The 5,856-nt window shown below is 32.4% G+C and overlaps 1 non-coding gene across 1 annotated transcript; it reads right to left on the minus strand.

Annotated features, from left to right (window-relative positions):
• Positions 1-524: 524 nt before the first annotated feature.
• Positions 525-630, minus strand: LOC112066746 (U6 spliceosomal RNA). Its single transcript, XR_002892843.1, has one exon. It is a non-coding gene; the product is annotated as a U6 spliceosomal RNA (small nuclear RNA).
• Positions 631-5,856: the final 5,226 nt, after the last annotated feature.

Consider the following 5,856-nt stretch of genomic DNA (forward strand, 5'->3'; position numbering starts at 1 on the left):
CTAATAACTGAATTTAGTAAAGTTACAGGATACAAAATTAACATGCAAAAAACAGTTGCAGTTCTGTACATTAACAATGAACTATCAGAAAAGGAAATTTTAAAAAAATTTATTAGAGTTGATTTACAATGTTGTGTTGCTTTTTGCTGTACAGCAAAGTAAATCAGTTATACATATACATATATCCACTCTTTTTTAGATTCTTTTCCCATATAGGTCATTACAGCATATTGAGTAAAGTTCCCTGTGCTATACAGTAGGTACTTATTAGCTATCTATTTTATATGTAGTAGTGTGAATATGTCAATTCCAATCTCCCAATTTATTCCTTCTTCCCATCTCCCCCCGATAACCATAAGATTGTTTTCTACATCTGTAACTCTATTTCCGTTTTATAAATAAGTTCATTTGTACCATTTTTTTTAGATTCCACATATAAGTGATATCACATGATATTTGTTCTTCTCTGTCTGACTTACTTCATTCAGTATGACAATCTCTAGGTTCATCCATGTCACTGCAAAAAAAATATAGAATGCTTCATGAATTTGCATGTCATCCTTGCTCAGGGGTCATGCTAATCCTCTCTGTATTGTTCCAATTTTAGTATATGTGCAGCCGAACGAGCACCAGAAAAGGAAATTAAAGATACAATCCCATCTATGATAGCATCAAAAAGAATAAAATATCTAGGAGTAAGTGAAAGCTGTGAAAGACTTGTATACTGACATCTACGTCACTAATGAATGAAGTCAATGAAGACACATACAAATGGAAAGATATCCTGTATTCATTGAATGGAAGAATTAATATTGTTAAAATGTACATACTACCCAAAATAACTTAGAGTCAATGTAACGCCTACCAAAATCACAATGGTATTTTTGCAAAAACAGGAAAGAACATCCTAAAATTCATATTGAACCAAAAAAGACTTCAAATGTTGCAAAAGAAAAGCAAAGCTGGAGGTAAAACACTTCCTGATTTCAATGTCTTACAAATCTATGGCAATTTAAAAGTGTGGTATTGTCATAAAGATAGACATATAGACCAATAGAAAAGGATAGAAAGCCCAGAAATAACCTCTCCCCCATGTATATTTGGTCAACTGATTTTTGACGAGGGTGCCAAAAATACAGAATGGGGACAAGGTAGTCTTTTCAACAAATGATGGTGGGAAAACTGGATATCAACTTGCAAAATAATGAAATTATACTCTTACTTTCCACCATACACAAAAATCAACTCAAAGTGGATTAAATTAAATTTAAATTTAAATTAAATTAAAATGTAAGACCTGAAACTGTAAAACTCTTAGGGAAAACATAAGTGAAAACTTGATGACATTGGTCTTGACAATGATTTCATGCATATGACACCAAAAACACAAGCAACTGAAGAAAAAATGAGCAAGTGGGACTGAAAACTAAAAGCTTCTATACAGCAAAGGAAATATTTAACAGAGTCGAGAGGCAACAGTGTAAGCAAACTACACAATGGGAGAAATTATTTGCAAACCACAGATCTGATAAGGAGTTAATATCCAAAATGTATAAGGAACTCCTTCAGCTCAACAGCAAAAATTTCTGAAATAACTGAATTCAAAAAGGAACAAAGGACTTGAATATCAGTTTCTTCAAGGAGACATATAATAGCTAACAGGTATACAAAATGATTGCTCAACATCATTAATCATCAGGGAAATGGAAATTAAAATCACAATTAGATATTACCTCACACTATTAAGATGTTAGTATGGCTATTATTTTTATTTAAAAAAAAAAGTGTTGGCAAGGATGTGAAGAAATTGATACTCCTGTACATGGTTAGTGGGAAATGGTATGTACAGCCACTATGGAAAACAGCATGGAGGTTTCTCAAAAAATTAAAAATAGAAATACCATATACAGCAGCACGCCTACTTCTGGGTTTTTATCCCAAAGAACTTATATTAGGATCTCAAAGAGGTATTTGAACTCCCATGTTTATTGTAGCATTACTCACAATAGCCAAAATGTGGAAACAACCTAAATTTCCATTAATGGATGAGTTGCTATAGAAAACGTGGTATATACATACATATAGTGAAATATTATTCAACTTTTAAAAAGGAGGAAATCCTGCCATATGCAACCACATAGATGAACCTTGAGAACAATATAAGTTAAATAAGTCAATCACAGAATGACAAATACTGCATGATACCACTTATATGAGGTGTATAAAATAGTTAAACACACAGAAGCAGAGAGTAGAATAGTGGTGGCCAGGAATTGGGGGTAGGGAAATATTGGGAATTGTTATTCAATGGATATAAAGTTTCAGTTAGTCGATATGATAAGTTTAGAGAGCTGCCACATAGCACTGTGCTTAAAGTTAACATTAGCATATGTTAATTTGTTAAAAGGGTAGATCTCATGTCAAGTGAACACTTGATATTCATAGAAGAAGAAGAAGAAGAAGGAAAAGGAGGAGGAGGAGGGAGAGGATGGGAAGGAGAAGAGGCTGAGCACATTCCAACATAATAAATCCAAAGAAACTGATATCAAGATAAATTCTAGTCTAACCTCTGAAAGCTAAAGCAAAGAAAAAAAAGTTGAAACCAGTGAAAGAGAATGACATATTGCCTATAGGGGAAAAACCATTTGAATGACAGATAATTTCTCATCAGAAACCATGGAGACCACAGAGAAATAGTTCAACATTTTCAAGTGCAGGTGGCAGTGGGGGGTGAGAGGTGGAATGCTGCCAACCCAGAATTTTATATCTAGAAAAATATTTTTTTTAAGAATGGAGGGGAAATCAAGACATTCGCAGATGAAGAAAAAGTAAGCAACTGTGTTGCCAGCCAACATAACCTAAAAGAATGGCTAAAGTTTCTTTCAACAGAAAGGAGATAATAAAATAAGGAATCTTGAAGCATTAGAAAGAAAGATCAATGAAAAAAGTGAAAAATATGGGTAAATACCACAAACTTTCCTCCTCCTCTTAAGTTTTCTAAATTATGTTTGATGGTTGGAGTAAAAACTATAACACTCTGCTATTGTTCTCAATACATTTGGAGGAAATTTTTAGGACAAGTGTATTCTAAATAGGGAAATACTAAAAAGGTGTAAAAGAAAAGAAGGTTTTTATCCTTCACTTGAACTAGTAAAATTTTGAAGACATCAGACTATGAAAACATGTGTATGTATAATGAAATACCTAAATCTCCCACACAAAAAGCTATACAAAGAGATACACTCAAAAGAAACATCTAAAAATATACAAGTAACCCACAGGAAGGCAGAAAAATGAACAGAAATGAAAATGAGAGAAAAATACAAAAAATAATAGCTAGCTTAAGCCCAAACATATTGATAATTACATTAAATGCAAGTGCTCTAAATACACAAATTAAAGGTGGAGATTGGTAGAGTATATAAAATTCATGACACCTAAAATGTGCTGTCTATAAGAAAATCACTTCAAATATATTGATATGGGTAGGTTGAAAGTAAAATGATGGAAAATATATGCCATACTGCATGGAAACATATCAAAAGAAGAGAAGAATGGCTGTAATAACATCAGATGAAGGAAACCTCAGCACAAAGGAAGTTACCAGATACAAACATTACATAATGTTAAAAGGGTCAGCTTACCAAAAAGACATAGCAATCCTAAATATGTATGCATCAAATAAGAGTGTTTCAAAATCTGTGAAGAAAAACTGGTAGAAATAAAGGAGGAACAGACAAATCCACACTTACACATTGGAGACTTCAACACTTCTCTCTCAAAATCGGTAGGACAACTAGGAAAATAGTTGGCAAGTATATAGAAGAACTCGATATCATCAACTAAAGGTTCTAATCAACATTTTAATCATTTTTCAGTGAACAGTTCTTTGGCATTAAGTTGTTGGCATTCACATTGTTGTGAAAACATCCATCTCCAGAGCTTTTTCATCATCCCATCCTGAAACTCTTGTATCCATTAAGTAAAAACTCCCCACTCCCCGCTACTTTCTGTCTCCAAAAAAAAGAAACTCCATATACATTACCAGTCACTACTCATTTTTCCTCAACTTTCCAGTCCTAGGCTTTCTGTCTCTATAGAAATGACTATTCTGGATATTTTATGTAAGTGGAATCATACACTACGTAGCCTTCTGTGACTGACTTCTTTCACTTAAAATAATGTTTTCAAGGTTCATCTATGTTGCAGCAGGTATCAATATTTTATTCATATTCTGATTATTTATTGAAAATGTAAAAATATAATTAATATTTGAATATTGATCTTGTATCCTGACACCTTGATGAACTCATTTATTTGTTCTAATGTTGTTTAATGGAGTTCTTAGAGCTTTCTACATACAAGATCATGTCATCTGCAAATATAGTTTCCAATCTGGATACTTTATTGATTTTTCTTGCCTAAATGTCCTGGCTAGAAACACCAGGAAAATGTTAAATAGAATGGTTGGGAACAGAAATCCTTGTCTTGTTCATGGGGAAAGTATTCAGTCTTTTACCATTAAGTATGATGTTAGCTGTGTGATTTTCAATGATACCTTTTAACAGATTGAGGAAGTTACCTTTTATTCCTAATTTGTTGAGAGTTTTCATCATGTTGAGTATTGGATTTGTCAAATTATTTTCTGCATCTATTGAGATGATCTTGTGGGGGTTTTGTTTGTTTGTTTATTCTATTAATATAGTATGTTACATTGGCTGATTTTTTAATGTTAAACCAACTTTACATTCCTGGGATAAATTCCAGTTGGCCGTAGTGCGTAAGCCTTTTATATATTGCTGGATTTAATTTGCTAATATTTTGTTGAAGATTTTTGCATGTATATTCATGAGGAATACTAGCCTGTAGTTTTCTGATGATGTCTTTGTCAGGTTTTGGTATCAGGGTAATATGGCTTCATAGAATTAGCTCCCTCCATCTCTGTTTTCCAAAAGAATTTGTGAAAAGTTGATATTCTTCTTTAAATTCTTGGTAGAATTCACCGGTGAAGCTATCTGGGCCTGGGCTTTTCTTTGTGAGAAGTTTTTAGATTATTAACCCAAATCTTTACTTCTTATAGGTCTCTTCAGATTGTATATTTCTTCTTGAGTCCGTTTCTATAATTTGTGTCATTCTCGGAATTTGCCCACTTATTTTAGTCTAAGTTATCTAATTTTGGGGCATACAGTTGCTCATCACATTTCCTTATAATACATTTTATTTCTATAAGATCAGTAGTGTCACCCCTCTTTCATTCCTTGTTTTAGTAATTTGCATGTTTCCTATTTCTTGGTCAATCTTGTTAAAGGTTTGTCAATTCTAATGATCTTTTTGAAGAACTAACTTTTGGTTTTTAAAATTTTCGCTATTGTTTCCTTTTCTCTATTTCATTAATTCCCACTTATACCTGTATTTCCTTCCTTTTGCCTGTTTTAGGTTTATTTTGCTCTTCTTTTTTCAGTGTCTTATGGTGGTTGTTAAGTTATTGATTTGAGATCTTCTTATTTTCATGTGGGCTTTTACAGCGATAAATTTCCCTATAAGCACTACTTTAGATGCATCCTATAACTTTGGGCATGTTTTTCCTTCATTTTCATTTATCTCAAAGTGTTTTTAAAATTTTTCTTGTGATTTCTTCTTTGACCATTGTTTATTTAGAATGTGTTGCTTAATTTTCATGATTGTGAATTTCTTAAATTCTTTCCTGTTATTGCATTCTAATTTCATTTCATTTTGGGCATAGGACTTTCTTTGTATGATTAATACTTTTACACTTATTGAGACGTGTATTTATGGTCTTGCATATGATCTATCCTAGAGAATGTTCCTTGTATACTTGAAAAGATTATATATTGA

The sequence above is a fragment of the Physeter macrocephalus genome, chromosome 9, assembly GCF_002837175.3.
Source record: "Physeter macrocephalus isolate SW-GA chromosome 9, ASM283717v5, whole genome shotgun sequence".
In the NCBI taxonomy this organism is placed as follows: Eukaryota; Metazoa; Chordata; class Mammalia; order Artiodactyla; family Physeteridae; genus Physeter; species Physeter macrocephalus.